Raw genomic sequence first — 17,787 nt, 5'->3', positions numbered from 1 at the left:
ACAGCAGACAGTCCTATGTTATGCTGGAATTCAGGAATGGTGAGATCATGACTTGAGGTAAAGTCAGACACTCAACTGACTGAGCCACTCAGGCGCCCCTGCATTTTCCTATATTTAGTGATGTTGAGCATCTTTTCCTGATTTATTGGTTAGTCATATCTCTTCTAAAATGTCTGTTCACATCTTTTTTATCTTATTAAGGTGTAAGAATTCTGGTACTAGTCTTCTGGCAGATAGATGGTTATTTATTATTATTTCTTTTTTCTTGGTCTGTGGCTTGCCTTTTTGTTTTCTTAATATTTTTTAAAAAACAAACACTTGATTTTGATAAAGCCCATTTTATCTGTTTTTTTCCCCCAGGTATATGTCATGGTTGTTTGTGACCTTTTAAAGTAATATTTGCATAACCTAATGTCAAAGATTTTTCCTGGTGTGTTCTAAGAATTCGATAGTTTTAGCTATTGTATTTAGGGCAATGATCCATATCATAGGTCTTTGATTCATAGGATCGATGATTCTGGGAGGACTCATAGGACTCAGGATATAGTCATACTCATAGCTATGATTTATTACTACGAAAGGTCCATAAAAAAGTCAGTCCCTGAAAGAGGTCCTTGTGTTAAAGTTAAGAGGAAACCAGATTCAAGGTTCCAAGTATCTTTTTCCAGTGATTTTTCCCAGTGATAATCAATTCCTCCAGTATCAGTTGTGACAAAAATTGTGAGAGCTCATTAATGATTCAGTGCCCATGTCTTTTACTGGGGGCTGTTTATGGAGGCATTAACTGCCTAGCATGTACCACAATTCCAAATTCTCTAAAAGAAAGCAAATGTTGAGCATAAACCATATTGTTTATAAATCACCCTTTTCAGTTAGGGAACTGTGAGAATACCCCTAAAATTCAAGTTCCCAGATGCTAGTTAGTGCCATCTTTGTAGCAGACTTTCTAAGGATAGCAGTCTTTGGCTTGCTTTATTAATAACTCTTTACCGCACAATACATTTCAAATTAGATTTTATGCATGATGTGAGATAAGTAAGGTTCAAGGTATTTTTTTCCCCCAGGTACTCATTTGTTCTGGTATCATTTTTTAAGAAGACGATCGTTTCCCCCTTGATTACCTTACTAATTCTGTGAAAAATTCTTGATGATTTAAGTGCAAGTATGTTTCTGGACTCTATTCTGCCATGTTGATTTGTTTTCCAAACCACACTGCCTTGTTACTGGATAGGCGTATTGTAAGTCTTGAAGTCAAGTAGTGTAAGAAGTCCAGCCTTGTTCTGTTTTTAACCTTCTTTTGGCTAGTCTGAGTCCTTTATGTAAGTGTTAAAATTAGCATGTCCGTTTCCTTAAAAGTCTTTTAGGACTGATTTTTGTTTGCATTGAATTTATAGATCAGATTTGGGGAGAATTGCTGTCTTTACCATTTTAAGTCTTCTAATCCACGAATGTGGTCTTCTGTAATTTTCTTTTGCAATGTTTTGTAGTTTTTGGTATACAAGTTTTACATGTATTTTAAATTTGTTTTTTAGTAGTTTTGAAAGCTATTTTATTTGTTTTTAAAAGTTCATATATTTCAAGGGGCACCTGGGTAGCTCATCACTTAAGAATCAAGCTCTTGATTTTGGCCCAGGTCATGATCTTGTGGTTTGTGACTTCCAGCACCACATCGGGCTCTTGTGCTGATGGTGCAGAGCCTGCTTGTGAGTCTCTCTCTCCCCTTCTCTCCCTATCCCTTCAGTGCACGCTCACTATCTCTCAAAATAAATAAACTTAAAAAATGTATAACCTTTTTAAAAAAAAGTTTACTCATTTTGAGACAGAGTGGAGAGAGGGAGGAGTGGGGGGAGGGGTGAGAGAGTAAGAGTGAGAGAGAGAAAGAGAGAGAATTCCAAGCAGGCTACACACTGTCATTGCTGAGTCTGATGCAGGGGGAGGGGAACACTTGGATTCATGAACTGTGAGATCATGACCTGAGCCAAAATCGAGAGTTTGATGCTTAACCCATGAGCCACCAAGGCGCCACTGAATGCTGTTTTAAACAACATTGTCTTTTTAATTTCATTTCCTAATTGGTTATTGCTAGCATAAAGAATTGATTTTTGTATATTGATCTTGTTTTGTGTCTTGGCTAAATTCACTTATTAGTTCTGATAGCTATTTTATAGATTTCTTAGGCTTTGTTACATAAATGATCATATCATGTGCGAATGTAATTTTACTTTTCTTTTTTCTTCTTGTCATAATACATTGAGTACACCATACATTACAGTATTGAATAAAAGTGATGCCTTGTTTCTCATGGAGAAAGCACGTGCTTTTACCTTTGATTATGATATTGGCTTTAGGTTTTTGAGCAACTGTCTGTAATCATGCTGAAGAAGTTCTTCCTATCCATAGTTTGCTGAAAGTTTTTATAGTGAATGAGTTTTGAATTTTTTAAGTGCTTTTTCTGTAACTTTTGAAATTACATGATTTTTTTCTATTCTCTTAATAGTGGTAAATGACTAGGATTGATTTTTAGTTGTTAAATATTTTTATTCATGGGGTAAATCCCTCATGGTCACTTTATATTAAACCTTCATATTGTTAGAATTGGTTTGCTAACTTTTTGTTAAGGAGTTTTGCATTTATATGTTATCGATGGATTTTTCCCCTTTGACTTGTAGTGGCCTTTGTTTTGATATCAGGGTAATCAGGTTAGCACTGGCTTTATAAAATGAGTTGGGATGTATTTCTCCTTTGCTGTCTCAAAGAGCATGTGTAGAATTATTTTATCCTATATGGTATTATTTTATCCTTATCTGAAGTCATTTGTGCTTGGAGTTTATTTTATAGGAAGGTTTTAGATTATGAGTTCAAGTTGTTTATTTGGTACGAACCACTGTGGAAATAGTCAGCAAATTTAGGTTGCTCAAACCTTGTACATTCCCCCCAAAAAGATGTTTTCCTGTCTGCTCCTTGTCTGGCTTGGCCAAACTAAACTGTTAGACTGTTCTTTCTGATAAAAGTGTTTTATGTATCTGTTATCTTGAGCCACGGAGTACTAGTTTGTCCAGATAGTGTGTTTGTACTATAAATGTAATGTTTGATAAACACCTTCTTTTTCTGTTCTGGAGCTTCAGTTACTGATCTCATACGTAGTGACGGTAGTGTGTGTGGCTGTACAGTACGTTCGTGACTGATACCTAATAAATACGTGGATGGTCTTTCTCAGTCAAGTTTCCCTGGTCGGTGGTATTTTGTACATGTTATCACACATTGTTGCTGAAGGAATTAAGCAGGTCTTATGTGACTCCACTGTTAGGAGGATTCTTGGAAGCTTGTGCCTGTTTTCCTCTGGACCTCACCCCATGTCCTTTTTTTTTAAATTTTTTTTTTGCTGATTTTACTATGTGTACTTTTGCTAGAATGAATCATAACTCTGAGTATGACAAATTTCTGAGTCCTGTAAACCCTTGTAGCCAATCATCCAACCTAAGATGGTCCTGGTGGATCCCCAACACCAGGGCTATTTAGATTTTTTATTTCTTCTTGGATCTGTGTTGGTAATTTGTCAGTCAAGAAATTTGTCCACTTCATCCAAGTTTTCAGTTTATAACATAAAATTGTTAAAAATATTCTGTTAGAATTTTTTAAATGTCTGTACCTTCTGCAGTGGTATTTACTCTTCCTGATATTGGTAGTTTTTTTATCTTCTTTTTCTTGATCAAATTAGAGGCTTATCAATTCTATTGGCCTTTTGAAAAACAGCTTTTCGTTTTATCAATTTACTTTTTTCTGGTTTGTGTGTCATGATTTTTTCATGATTATTGACTTTTGTATTTATCTTTTATATTTCAGATTTATACATAATTTGGGGTTCTTTTTTAATATCAAAAATTAATTTATTGACAGGTACTTTATCAGTCTTTGAACAAGAACATGATTATGTTTTTCTTGAAGTGTGAAAAAACACAAAAACTGACACATATTTATATTAATGTCCTTTACCTATATAAAATTCACTTAGAAAGCTGACTTTTTACCTTTTGAAAACAAAAATAAACTGGACAGCTCTCCTAACAGTATTGAGCTGCTCGAACATCCGGAGAATGTCAAACATAGCTAATTATTTTTAACATGCTTCCTTTTAAAAAATGAAGGAGATAAATCTCTATGTTACTTAGTAGTCATTTAGGAAACATAAGCATTATTTACATGTAAAAAAAAGTCTGAATAGTTGTATTATTTTGAAATAGGAACCTGAGTTTGCAAAAGACAAAGTTAAGATAGGGTTCCTTTTTTAATATATTGAGTTGGGGACTCATATCAAAAATTTTGGTTAATCCAAAATCTATAAAGAACTGATCAAACTCAGCACCCAAAAAACAGATAATTCCATGAAGAAATGGGCTTAAAGACAAGAACAGACACTTCTCCAAAGAAGACATCCAGATGGCCAACAGACACATGAAATGATGCTCAATGTCACTCATCATCAAATCAAAACCACAATGAGATACCACCTCACACCCGTCAGAATGGCTAACATTAACAACTCAAGCAATAGCAGATATTAGTGAGGATGCAGAGAAAGAGGATCTGTTTTGCACTGCTGGTAGGAATGCAAACTGGTGCATCTGCTCTGGAAAACAGTATGGACGTTCCTCAAGACATTAAAAATAGAACTACTCTAGGACCCAGAAATTGCACTACTAGGTATTTATCCAAGGGATACAAGTGTGCTGTTTTGAAGGGACACATGCACCCCAATGTTTATAGCAGCACTATCAAAAATAGCCAAAGTATGGAAAGAGCCCAAATGTCTGTCAATGGATGAATGGATAAAGAAGATGTGGTGTATATACACAATGGAGTATTACTTGGCAATCAAAAAGAATGAAATCTTGCCATTTACAACTATGTGGATGGAACTAGAGGATATCATGCGAAGTGAAATTAGAAAAAGACATATCATATGACTTCACTCATATGAGGACTTTAAGATACAAAACAGATCCAACATAAGGGAAGAGAAGCAAAAATAATAAAAACAGTGAGGGGGACAAAAACACAAGAGACTCTTAAATATGAAGAACGAACAGAGGGTTACTGAGGGATAGTGGGATGGGGAATAGGCTAAATGGGCAAGGGGCAGTATGGAATCTACTCTTGAAATCATTGTTGTACTATATGCTAACTAACTGAGGTGTAATTAAAAAATTAATAAAAAGAAGAGAAAGAAACTTTTGGTTAATCTAAAATACTGTGTATTTTCTTCTAAACATTGCTTCACTTACATTTTTTGAATTGAATTTTACACATTTTCATTGTCATTTAGTTAAAAATATTTTTTACTTTATGATTTCTTTATTGACTCATAGATTATTTAGAACTGTATTGTTTAATTTCCTGATTTTGGGGGTGGGAGGGTTATCTGAATGATCTTACTGTTAATTGCTTTATAAATGCTTCCATTTTAGTCCTAAAACATACTTAGAATTATTTCATTCTTAAAGTTTATGAGAACTTGACTATAGATCATCATAGTTTATTTTGGTGTGCATACCATGTGCAATTAAAGAGAATGTGTACTCTGCTATTGTTGGATATAGATTTCTATAAGTGTTAAATAAATGTGGGCTGTTAGTGTCGTTTAGATTTTTAAATTAGTTGTACTGACCTGTTGTCTAGTGTTTCACTGATTGCTAGGAGAGGGATTTTAAATCTCCCAATCATGATTCTGAAATTTTATTTCTCCCTTTAATGTAGTCATTTTCTTACATACATTTTAAAGCACTCCTGTCTGCCCTCACTACATGTGTCTTCATGTTGACTGGACTCTTTTATCCTAAAATAGATCCTTCTTTATCTCTGGTGATACTTTTTGTTTTAACATCAGTTTGATTTGTTATCAGTGTTGCCACTCCAGCCTTCTCATCTCTTTGTACAGTTTATCTTTATTTCAACTATTTGCATTCAGCCTGTGTATGTATGTAATGTGCATCTTTTATTGACAGCATGTAGTTCCATCTTTTCCCCATCCATTTTGTCAGATTATGCCCTTGAATTGGATTGTTTATTCTTTTAACACTCAGTGTAATTATTGATGTGTTTGGATTTGAGTGTACTATTACACTATTTATTTTCTATTTGTCTTTTTGTTTTTTCCTCTCTTTAGTTTGTAGGAAATCCTATTTAAAATTTTCTTGTTTTTAGTTTTTAACCTGTTTATCTTTGCGCTTTTTAAAAATTGTCAACTGTATTTATTTATTTTTTATTTTTTAAAGTTTATTTATTTTAAGAGAGCGAGAGAGAGAGCTCATGACAGAGGGAGGGGCCAAGGGAGAGGAAAAGAGAATCCCAAGCAGGCTCTGTGCTTTCAGCACAGAACCGTGAGATCCTGACCTGAGCTGAAATAAAGAGTTGCACACTTAATGGACTGAGCCACGACCCTACTGTATCCGTTGTAGCTTTTTGCAGTCAGTTTTATTTAATACTGTATCTCTTCACTTAAAATATAGAAATGTTGCAACTGTGTACATCCATATTCTTCCTGTCTTTTGTTTAGCTTTATATGTGTCAGATTAAAAGCATTGCAAGACAATGTAATTTTTGCTTTAAATATTCATAATTTATGTAGAAATTAAGAGAAAAAACCAGAAAATAGTTTGTCACTTATTTCCAGTGTTCTCTTTGTATTGTAAAGATCCAGATTTCTTTCAGTATAATTATCTTCCTGCCTTAAAATCTTCCATTGGCTTTTGCTCTGGTGCGTATGTGCTGATGAAATATCTTATCTGAAAGTGTTTCCATTTTACCTCTGTTCGTAAAGGATCATTTCTGGTCTTAGAATTCTGGGTTATGTGTGTGTGTGTGTGTGTGTGTGTGTGTGTGTGTGTGTGTGTGTGTGTGTGTTTTCCTTTTCTTTTTCTTTCAGCACTCTAAAGATGCTTTAAAGATCCTCTGTAATTCTTTATGTAGTATTCCTTTTAAGTGGGTAATTGATACAATTTATATAATTTGTCATTTTTTCTCTTGATGCTTTCATGTTTCACTTTTTTAACTTTGAGTTGTCTTGGTTTTAACTATTTTAGGTTCACTTGACTTGGTGTCTATTGAATAGCTTAGATCTGTGAATTACTGCCTTTGATCATAATTAGGGAAATTTTGGCCATTATTTCTTTTCTTTTATAGTTTCAGTATACAATATAATAATTCAGCACTTGCATGCATAACCATGTGCTTATCATGACCAATGCATTCCTTAATCCCCATCACCTATTCAATCCATATCCCCAACCACCTCCTCTCTGGTAGTTTGTTCTCTATAATTAAGAGTCTTTGTCTTTCTCTCTCTTACTTTTTGTTTTGTTTCACATATGAGTGAAGTCATAGGGTGTTTGTCTTTCTCTGACTGATTTATTTCACTTAGCATTGTTCTCACTAGCTATCCCATATCACTGCAAATGGCAAGATTGCATTCTTTTTGATGAGTAAATAATATTCTGTGTGTGTGTGTGTGTATGTTGTATATGCACATATCACATCTTTGTTCATTTGTCAGTCAATTGACACTTGGGCTGCTTCCATATCTTGGCTTTTGTAGGTAAGCTGCTATACATGTAAGGTGGGTGCATTGTTTCATCATGTAATATTTTGGTCCATTCTCTTCTCCTTCTCATGTTGAATTTACACGTTTGTTGTAAGCAACAACATGTATATTGTTTGAAGTGCATGAAGTTTTGTTGGTTTTCTTATATCTCCTTATGTTCTTCCCACTGGAGTTTTGTCCATCTTTTTTCAGGTTCACTTTCTCATTCTTCTGCCATCTCCATTTGGTTGTTGAGTACATTCAGTGAACGTTTTTTGGGTTTTTTTTTTTTCATTTTAGAATCTCAGCTTGTCTCTTATTCTTTCTTTTTCTTTGCTGAGATATGCTTTATTCTTCATAATTGAGAGTACATTTTCTTTTACCTCATTAAGAATAAGTGTAAATAGCAGCTCTAAAATCATCTGCTAGTTCCAATAGTGTGTTTATCTCAAACTTACATTAGGTTGATTTTCTTATGTTTTCGTGTGTGTGTGTGTGTGTGTGTGTGTGTGTGTGTGTCTGTGTGTTCCATTTCTTTAGTTTCTCTTACATTGGGTAATTTTGAGTTCTGTTCTTGACATTATATTAAATCATGGAGATTTTGTATTTTATTTTTATTCCACAGGTAGTATTTTTGAAGGTGACTATCTTGACGAGTTCAAATTGCAAACTCTCTTTCTTAAGCAGCAGCTTCAATCTCATTTCATATTTTCTGTCTTCTGCTAAACTACTTTGAGTCTACTCTCTGCTTGCATGATTCAGGAGTTAGTCAGAGATGTGGGTAGAGACTCTTTGAGGAGCCCGTCTCCAACTGTTTCCCTTCTGGGATTCCCCTACTTTCTTAGTGGCCATGATTTTTGTAGGTTCAATATATTGGTACCTTCAGCCAGAGAGACTGGTTTTTCCATCAGTGCCTCCATTGGACTTCATCCAGTATTCAGTTGGCCTCATCAGAAAGCCAAGGGAATGGGGAATTTACTCTTTCTTGTCACCTTTGAGCATATATTTTTACCCAGACTCTGCTGCTCTTTTACCACCAGGGGCCACAGTGCTTTAGTATTATGTCCAGTTTTTTTTTTTGGTTTTCTGAGGGAGATTGTTCTGGAACAATTTCATTCCAAAATCACCAGTTTACTTATCTGTTAAAGAGTTTTAAAAATGAACTGCCTCAAAGGAGATCCTAAGAAGCTAAGAAGCAAAATGTCATCATATGCATTCTTTCAGCAAAGTTGCCGAGAGGTGTGCAAGAGGTAGCACCCAGTTGCTACAAACAACTTCTCAGAGTTTTCTAAGAAGTGCTCAGAGAGGTAGAAGGCCACATCTGCTAAAGAGAAAGGAAAGTTTGAAGACATGGCAAAGACAAGGCCCATTTTGAAAGAGAAATGAGAACTGATATCCCTCCTAAGGGGAAACAAAAAAGAAGTTCAAGGATGCCAGTGCGCTCAAGAGGCCTCCTTCGGCCTTTTTCTTGTTTTGTTCTGAGTATTGCCCAACAATCCATTGGTGATGTTGCAGGGAGACTGGGAGAGGTGTGGAATAACGCCGCTGCCAATGACAAGCAGCCTTATGAAAAGAAGACTGCTAGGCTGAAGAAAACCTCTGAGAAGGTTAATGCTATATACCCTGATGTGGCAAAAATGGGAGTTGTCAGGGCTGTAAACAAAGCAAGAAAAGGTAGAAAGAGGAGGAAGATGAGGAAGATGAAGAAGACAATGATGAAGATGAATATGTTGGTTTTAGTGCAGTTTTTTCCCCCTGGTCTATAAAGCATTGAACCCACTTTATACAACTCACTCCTTTTAAAGAAAAACATTGGAATGTAAGGCTCTGTAAGATTTGTTTTTAAGCTGTACAGTGTCTTTTTTGTACACTTAACATACTACCAAATGTGTCTTTAGCCCTGTCCTGGTGGTATTTTAAATAGCCACCAACCTTGTGCGGTACAGTGTGGAGTTTGTAAATTGGCGTGGACATTTAAAATAGGTTCTTGTTAGGGCAGAGCACAAGTTAATTATATATGGGGATGGGAGTTTTTCATCTTCATTGTCTGATGCAGCTTATACGAAATAATTGTTTTGTTATCTTAGTACTACTCTGTAATTGCAAAAAAGTTGCAGCTGTTTTGTTGACATTCTGAACATTCCTAAATAAATACAATTATTTTAAATAAAAAATAAAAATGAGCTCCTCCCTCCCCCCAATTCTTTCATGTGTTTTCTCATATTTACCATTTATAGCCCTCTTCATTCTTTTGTATAGGTCCAAATGTCATATTTGGTATTGGTATGTTGGTATTGTTTTCCTTATGACTAGGACTTTAACATCTCTTTCATTTTGCTAGTAATGAATTCTTCCAGCTTTATTTTATTTTATTTATTTAAAAAAAGGGGTTTTTTACATTTATTCATTTTTGAGAGACAGAGAGAGACAGAGCGTGAACAGGGGAAGGGCAGAGAGAGAAGGAGACACAGAATCTGAAGCAGGCTCCAGGCTCTGAGCTACCTGTCAGCACAGAGCCTAACACAGGGCTCGAACCCATGAATCATGAGATCATGACCTGAGCCGAAGTTGGATACTCAACTGACTGAGCCTCCCAGGTGCCCCATCCAGCTTGTATTTTAAAAAGTCTTTATTTTGCCTACAGTTTGAAAATACCTAGTAAAATAAAAAGTTCTAGGTTTATAGTCTTTTTTGTTGGTATTTAAAAAATATTTCATTGTTTTCTGCCCTGCAAGTTTACTGTCATTAATCTCTGATTCATTGCGTCCAGTGTGTCTGTCTTATCTCTTGTTGGTTTTGAGATTTTTCTTTCTTGTACTTGTTTTAAATTTTATTATGATATACCTTGACATTTTTTTTCATGTTTATTCTGCTTCAAGTTTATTGAGCATCTTACATATGTGTGCTTCTAGTTTTCTTAAAATTTTGAGAAATTTCAGCATTACTTTTTCAAAAATATATTTTCTCAGGGCGCCTGGGTGGCTCAGTCGGTTAAGCCTCCGGCTTCGGCCTAGGTCAGATCTCACATTCGTGGGTTCGAGCCCCGCATCGGGCTCTGTGCTGACAGCTGGCTCAGAGCCTGGAGCCTGCTTTGGATTCTGTGTCTGCTTCTCTCTCTGCCCCTCCCCCTCTCATGTTCTGTCTCTCTCTGTATCAAAAATAAATAAAACATTTAAAAAAAAAAAAAAGAAAAATATATTTTCTCTCCTCTCTCTCTTAGCATTTCTGGTACACATATAGACTGATTGATGTTGTACTACAGGTCACTGATACCATGGTCAGTTTTTTCCTAGTCTTTTCTCTCTGTGCTTCATTTTGATAGTTTCTATTTCTGTATACGTAAGTTAACTGACCTTACCTTTTGTTGTGTCTAACTCGTTAATCTCTTTCAGTGTATTGATCACATCACCTGTTATGGTTTAATCTCTAGATGTTTCATTGGGTCATTAAAAAAAATTTTTTTTAACATTTATTTGTTTTAGAAAGACAGAGACAGAGCACAGGCTGGGGTGGGACAAAGAGAGACAGGGAGACACAGAATCCAAAGCAGGCTCCAGACTCTGAGCTGTCAGTACAAAGCCAATGTGGGGCTCGAACTTCGGGATCACAAGATCATTACCTGAGGCAGAGTTGATGCTTAACTGACTGAGCCACCCAGGGGCCTCTCATTTGGTCACTTATATATCTTGAGATGCTCCTCTCAACATAGTCATATTTTTGTCTACTTTCTTGGGCATATGGAGCATATTTATAATAGTTACTATAAAGTCTTTCTGCTACTTTTTTTAAAGATTTTATTTTTAAGTAACCCCAAGATCAAGAGTCACATGCTCTACTGACTGAGCCAGACAGGTGCTTCTCTGCTGCTTCTGTCACTTCTGTCACTTTGAGTCTTTTTCTATAGATTGATTTTTCTTATGGTTATGATTCATATTTCCCTAATTTTTAAATTAATTGGATGCTGAATGTTATGAAATTTATGTGGTTGGTTTCTGGATTTTGTTGTAAATCCAGAAAAAATTTTGTTGGGCTTTTTGAATCACGCAGTTAGATGGAATCATTTGATTTCTTTTAAAGCATTACATTTAAGCTTTATTGGGGAATACAGAAATAGTTTTAGTTTAGATTAATTTAATCCCACTCCTAAAAGTGATGCCCTTCTTGGGATTCTACTCAACAATCCATATATTTATGAAACATTTTCTCTCTGGCTGGTAGAAGCATGAACTTCTCCTCATTCTTTATAATCTTTAAGATCTCTTATGTGTATTTTCTCTTGTGTTTGTTTTTGGTGTTATTGATTGATTAGTCTGGCCTCAGGTAGTTTCATTTCATTCATTCTTGTGCATGTCAGTGCTTCATTTAGACTTGGTGGGTGGTGGTCCTCTCTAGCGTGTGTGCTCTCTCCCTCTCCTGCTCACTGTCTCTGTAAAGTTTCCTCCTGTTTGTTTTTTTTGCTTTGCAGATTCTAGCAACCTTGGCCATGGAACTTTGATCTCTTGTCTCCTCAGCACAGTGAATCTTCTGTGGTGGTAGACTTATGCTTAGTGGTAGTACTCAGCGTGACTTTTCCCTCTCTGGGTTCACAGCACTATGCTGCTGGTTGTCCTGCTTATGAAAACTATTGTTACATTTCCTGCCCCTGATCTTCTGCTTGGTTAAGGCAGGAGTGTAAATCAGGTCTCTCATTTATTATTAAATTATAGCTTCATCAGAATTTGTAACTGTTTCTAAAGCCTTAAAAATACATGGAATATTATTGATCAAATGAAACATTAGTCTCAGTTTTCCCTACTTTCTGTGTGCAATTTTCAATTTGTAAGTAGTGACCTGCTGGAAAATTCTCATCTTTTCCAGGATCTATACCAGACTTTTATATCAGTGTCTTATAGTGCTTTATGGCCAGAATATACTGAGTGAGCTATGTATCATTAGCAACTTTATAGTCAGTGCTTAACTATTTTTAGTTTTAATTTAAAAAAAAATTTTTTACATTTATTTATTTATGAGAGACAGAGGGAGACAGCTCGAGCTGGGGAGGGTCAGAGAGAGAGGGAGATACAGAATTCTGAAGCAGGCTCCAGGCTCTGAACTGGCTGTCAGCACAGAGCCCTACACGGGGCTCAAACCCACAAATCATGAGATCATGACCTGAGCTAAAGCTGGATGCTCAACTGACTGAGCCACCCAGGCGTGCCTATTTTTAGTTTTAAAAACAAGGCATTTTAAAAAATGAAACGATTGCTTAGGTATAGGAAAGAATAAGTGAATAAAATAATCATGATGAGAATGATGCTAGAATTTTTTAAGTAGAGCAGTAAGATTAGCTAGGTCACACTTCAACTGTTTATAATACAAATAAAAGATTAATGTGAAGTGGACTCTTAGATATTGTTTTAACACTATGACAGTGAATTGGTGTTACTAAGTCTCTGATATAAAGTGAATTAGTAGTTTAAATAGTTTTTTCTCATATAGGGTAAGTTAGTTTAAATAATCTTGTATTTACATATTAAAAATCTAGAAAGTAAAAGTGAAGTATATTTTATACATTTCTAGCGTACAGATTTACATATATAAAATTATTTTCCCATCACCATTTTAACTTTATTAAAAATATTATAGGGTTTTAAAAAAAGTTTTATTCAGTATTGAGAGGCAGAGAGACAGAACATGAGTGGGGGAGGGGCAGAGAGAGAGGGAGACACAGAATCTGAAGCAGGCTCCAGGCTTTGGACTGTTAGCACAGAGTACAACGTGGGGCTCCAACTCATGAACCGTGACATCAAAACATGAGCCAAAGTCGGCCACTTAACCAACTGAGCCACCCACCTCTCCATTATAGGGTTTTAAACATACATACTTTAAACCCATTTTTAGAAACTTATTCAGCAATACTTAACTTTTTTATTAGATAATAAACACATTATATATTTTGAATAGGTGAAATTTTTCTACAGAATGATTAGCTATTGTAAAATCAATTTGACTGACTCGGGTAAATTAAAATCAAAGCAATTTAATATTGGACTTAAATGAATTTGATAAACCATTCTTTCTAAGAGCCCCATTAATGGGAGGAATATAGGCTGTATGTAATCTAGTTTTTGCAAATTCGACTTGTTATTAATTGAATAGATATTTTTAAAGCAATATTTATGTGCTTGTTGCTCTATGTAATTCTGCATTGATAATATCAAGAGTTAAACTCTCTTTGAGTATATTATGGTCATGCTTCTGAATTTCTAATTTGATATAAGTGCAGGTATCTGAAAAAAATTGAGATTTGATTTAGAAAAATTGTGAGATACAGGTAAAAGCTGTTAGTGTTTTAGGAATAGGGTCTCTCAGAAGCAACACTGATTGCTGATGTTTAAAAGATGCTTTCTGTGCAAGGTTGTTAGTACCTTACATGTACCAACTCATTTTATCCTCACAAATAGCTCTGTGAGGTTGATTCTGTCAATTCCTGTATTTTATATATGAGGACAAGGTAACAGAGAGGTTAAATTGTCAGGTCAAGGTCATGTTTCCGAGTCAGAAGCCAAAGCTATGTGGCTTGGCTTTAGAACCTATCTTAGACCATTCCCCTTTTTAGAGCCATCCTTCCTGTTTGATGCTTCTTTCCTCTTCCTCTCCCTTAGTGACTTTGGCCCCTTATCCACATCTAGTACTAGCTATTCTTTGGAAAGTATCTGGCATTGATAGAACTTTTTTTTTTTAATTACTCAGAGATGGGTAGAAATGAGCAAGTCCTTAGAAATCAGTAGTAAATTAACTCGTTCCCCCCTGGACTTTTAGTCTTCTTATAAACAGAAAATTCAGTATTAATTATTTCTCATTCAAAGCTGTTTGTACAGTTCAGGTAGTTATGATAATAGAACTTTTTTATTTGTTCATCTCTTCCCTTTACACTCAGATTCTCGTATTCTGCCTAATGTTCTGTAACAAAAATGTCACTATAAATATAATTATTGGCGTGTTTCGGTTTCTTTTGTTCTTGAATTACCTTGTTTCTTGAAACATACTTAATCCTCTAATGTGAGAAAATGGACATAAGCTTCTTAAAATTTATATTTAGAGAATTGACTGGTTTCATTGCTATCAAGTGCAAAATTTCATTTTTATAAGTACATGCTGCCTTAGACACACAGTTAAGCTGTACGTCATCTTCCATTTGATGTCAAATGATACCAAAAGTTACCTAGTAAGCAGTCAGTGGTTATAGTACAAAAATAATCAAAGATTTAGTCAATAACTCATGAAGTTTGATGTACTGGTATTGATAAACTAATTAAACAGATCTGCCTGTGTTCTGCCAGCCTACTGGGGCTCTGCTATGATTAGCTTTACAGCAAGGAGTGTTGTAACATTGAATAGAGGTAACTGATCAGAGGATGGTGTAGTCACGGAGCGTTAAGTACTCCCATTTCTGCTCACAGAATGGTTTCAGGGAAACTAGGCTTTCTCTGCACACCTGCAGCCAGTCAGTGTATAGGCCTCTTGTGGTCAATATTGATTGATTCTTATAACAGAACTAGAACAAATTTGGTGTTTTGCAACCTTCTGTGATTTAATATTGTTATGCTTTTTGCTATAACAGGCACAAAAGTCCTTCTCCAATAGTGAGTAATTACAGCAATGCCTGCTAGCTCAGCTGTGGTTCTGAATGTTTCAGTGTCACCAATATAAACCCCTGGATGTATTCTGGAGTTCATAATTCAGCCTTAAAAGTTGGCTGTACAGTTAACTTGGTGCATAAAGGTGTTGGTTGCTGAGAAGTAAATCACAGAAGGCTAGGGGGATGGGTGGACTCTAACCCATTTCTTCCAAAACTTCCCAGAGAACTGTAGACTGGATCTGAATATAATGAATATGAAGAAAGAATATTTTAAATGATTAATTTTAAAAAGTCTCACAAGTTAGGGACGCCAGAGTGGCTCAGTCGGTTGAACGTCCGCCTCTTGATTTTGGCTCAGGTCAAGGGATTGAGCCTTGTGTCAGGCTCTCTGCTGGGAGTGAAGCCTGCTTGAGATTCATTCTCTCTCTTTCTCTCTCTCTTTCTCTCATTTCCTCCCCCCTCCCTCTGCCCATCTCTCCAGCTCACGCTCTTGTGCTCTATCAAAGCAAAACAAAACCCCACAAGTTAAAAACTTTTGGAGGCAGTCTTCTTAATACACATCATTTCTTCAGAGTGTGTTGGTATTTTTTCTAGGCATCCACTTGGTGAATTATAACCTGATATAGCAATCTATTGAGAAAAGTCTTAAATTTTTTTCAGTATACCACTGGGCAGTGATGTTTCATTCAGCTAATTATTGAACTCTTACTACATACCAGCCAGTGTGATAGGTTCTGCGAATATACAGGTGATTAGGAAGGATTCCTGTATTAAGTAGCCCCATGTTCATTCTGAGGTGGATTTGGGAAGCATCTTACTTACATGCGTCTGTGTGTTGATTTGGTATATTGAAAATGCTATAAATCAGTCAACTAGGAAGTATTAATTGTTTTTTGGCACTTTTGTAATCTCAGAAACTTAAGTACCTGGTTGAAAAGAAAGAAATTTTGGGGCAGATTTTGGACTGCATTGGGCCCTGAGTTTTAATTTTTTAAGGATTTTAGTTTTGTTTTTAGGACTTTTTGATCCATTCACCACTGAAAAGTATTTGGAGATATTTTTTGTTATTTTTGTCTATAACCCATCTATATAGTATAGAAGAATGGATTGGTATCAACTTAAAATGGTGTGTTTAGCATGATTTCTTTTTAAAAGAGAAAAACTCACCAGGGTATTTACTCAACTGTGGCTTGATGTAGTTGGTGTACTTGTAGGAAAGGTATATTTTTATTTTTAAGATTTAGTTGTATCAGTGGAAGCACCTTAAATGGAACATAGCCTTACCTTATTCTACTTAAACTTCATTTGTAGTTTGGGGTTCTACACTGAAAGAAATATAGACAAATTATAGTGAGTTTAGAAGAAAGCCAACAGGATAGTGAAGAAACTCAAAACTACGTTGTGTTGGGGTGCCTGGCTGGCTTAGTCGGTAGAGCACATGACCATTGATCTTGGGGTTTTAAGTGCAAGCCCCACGTTGGGCCTAGAACTTACGTAAAACAAAACAAAGCTAGGATGTGTCAAAGGAAAGTGGAGTGTGAAGGAAGGCCATGGTAGTTGTCTTTAAAGAAGTTCAGATTGGTTAGTATGACATAAAATATGGCCTGTTGTAGTACTCTTTTTCCTTTATAGCATCAATTCCCGTTATTTCTAGGTACTTACCCTAATTTCCTGTGCTCTTTAAATATTCCATAAATTTTTAGGTCTGTACTCTGCTCATATATATAAAAAAAATTAATCAGGTAGTGGTATCTGAAGATATTTGAGAAGGAAGATATAGGCAAATTTAGGCATGTAGTTGATGAATTTCAACGCATTTTTAAATTTTTATTTAATTTTTCTGTTCATCATAATTCTGTTTTAGATTTAACTGATTAAATTGCAATTTAAAACAGTTGTCAGAAGGCACTGCGAGTCTTTTGGAATTTTTATCACATTAAATTGGTATTATTGTCATACTTTATTCTTACTGAGCTGAAAATATCATGTAACATATATTGAAATGTGAATGTGAATATTACCATACAAACAGAGTTGGGAACTTATGAGGAAACATAAGTTCATATGCTGTGTAGCTAGAGGATAGAACCCAAGTTCTTTCTAGTATTTTTATCCTTCATTTTGAAAATATTTTTACAATTCAGTTAATAATGTAATATGTTTTTTAGAGAATGTTCTTTTTTTTGGGTTTATTTTTATTTATTTTGAGAGATAGAGAACAAGATGAGGAGAGATAGCAGAGAGGGACTTTTATTTATTTTGAGAGATAGAGAACAAGATGAGGAGGGATAGCAGACTTTGTGATGTCAGTTCAGAACCCAACACGAGGCTCGATCCCACAAACTGATATCATGACCTGAGCCAAAATCAAGAGTCAGATGCTCAACTGAGCTACCCACTCGCCTCTTAATATTCTTGCGTGGGTTTTGCTCAGGGATATTATTCCCTTCGAGAGAAAGTGTTACCTGACAGAGAACTGGTTCTGAACTCAGGTTCAGCTGCTCACTGCTTGAAAATCAATAGAAAGACCACTGACAGTGGGAAAGGAAATGTTATTTTATTCAGGAAGCTAGCAGCCTGGTAAGATGGT

The 17,787-nt window shown here is 35.5% G+C and overlaps 1 protein-coding gene and 1 pseudogene across 5 annotated transcripts in view; both read left to right on the top strand.

The window, feature by feature from the left end:
• Positions 1-17,787, top strand: part of AP3B1 (adaptor related protein complex 3 subunit beta 1) — a 245,805-nt gene that overhangs the window by 45,388 nt on the left and 182,630 nt on the right. The gene's annotated exons all lie outside the window — the stretch shown is intronic.
• Positions 8,735-9,350, top strand: LOC115294008 (annotated as a pseudogene).

The sequence above is a fragment of the Suricata suricatta genome, chromosome 6 (genome assembly GCF_006229205.1).
Source record: "Suricata suricatta isolate VVHF042 chromosome 6, meerkat_22Aug2017_6uvM2_HiC, whole genome shotgun sequence".
In the NCBI taxonomy this organism is placed as follows: Eukaryota; Metazoa; Chordata; class Mammalia; order Carnivora; family Herpestidae; genus Suricata; species Suricata suricatta.
The sequence above is the reverse complement of the archived record's forward strand: the minus strand, read 5'-3'. Positions and strand labels throughout refer to the sequence as shown.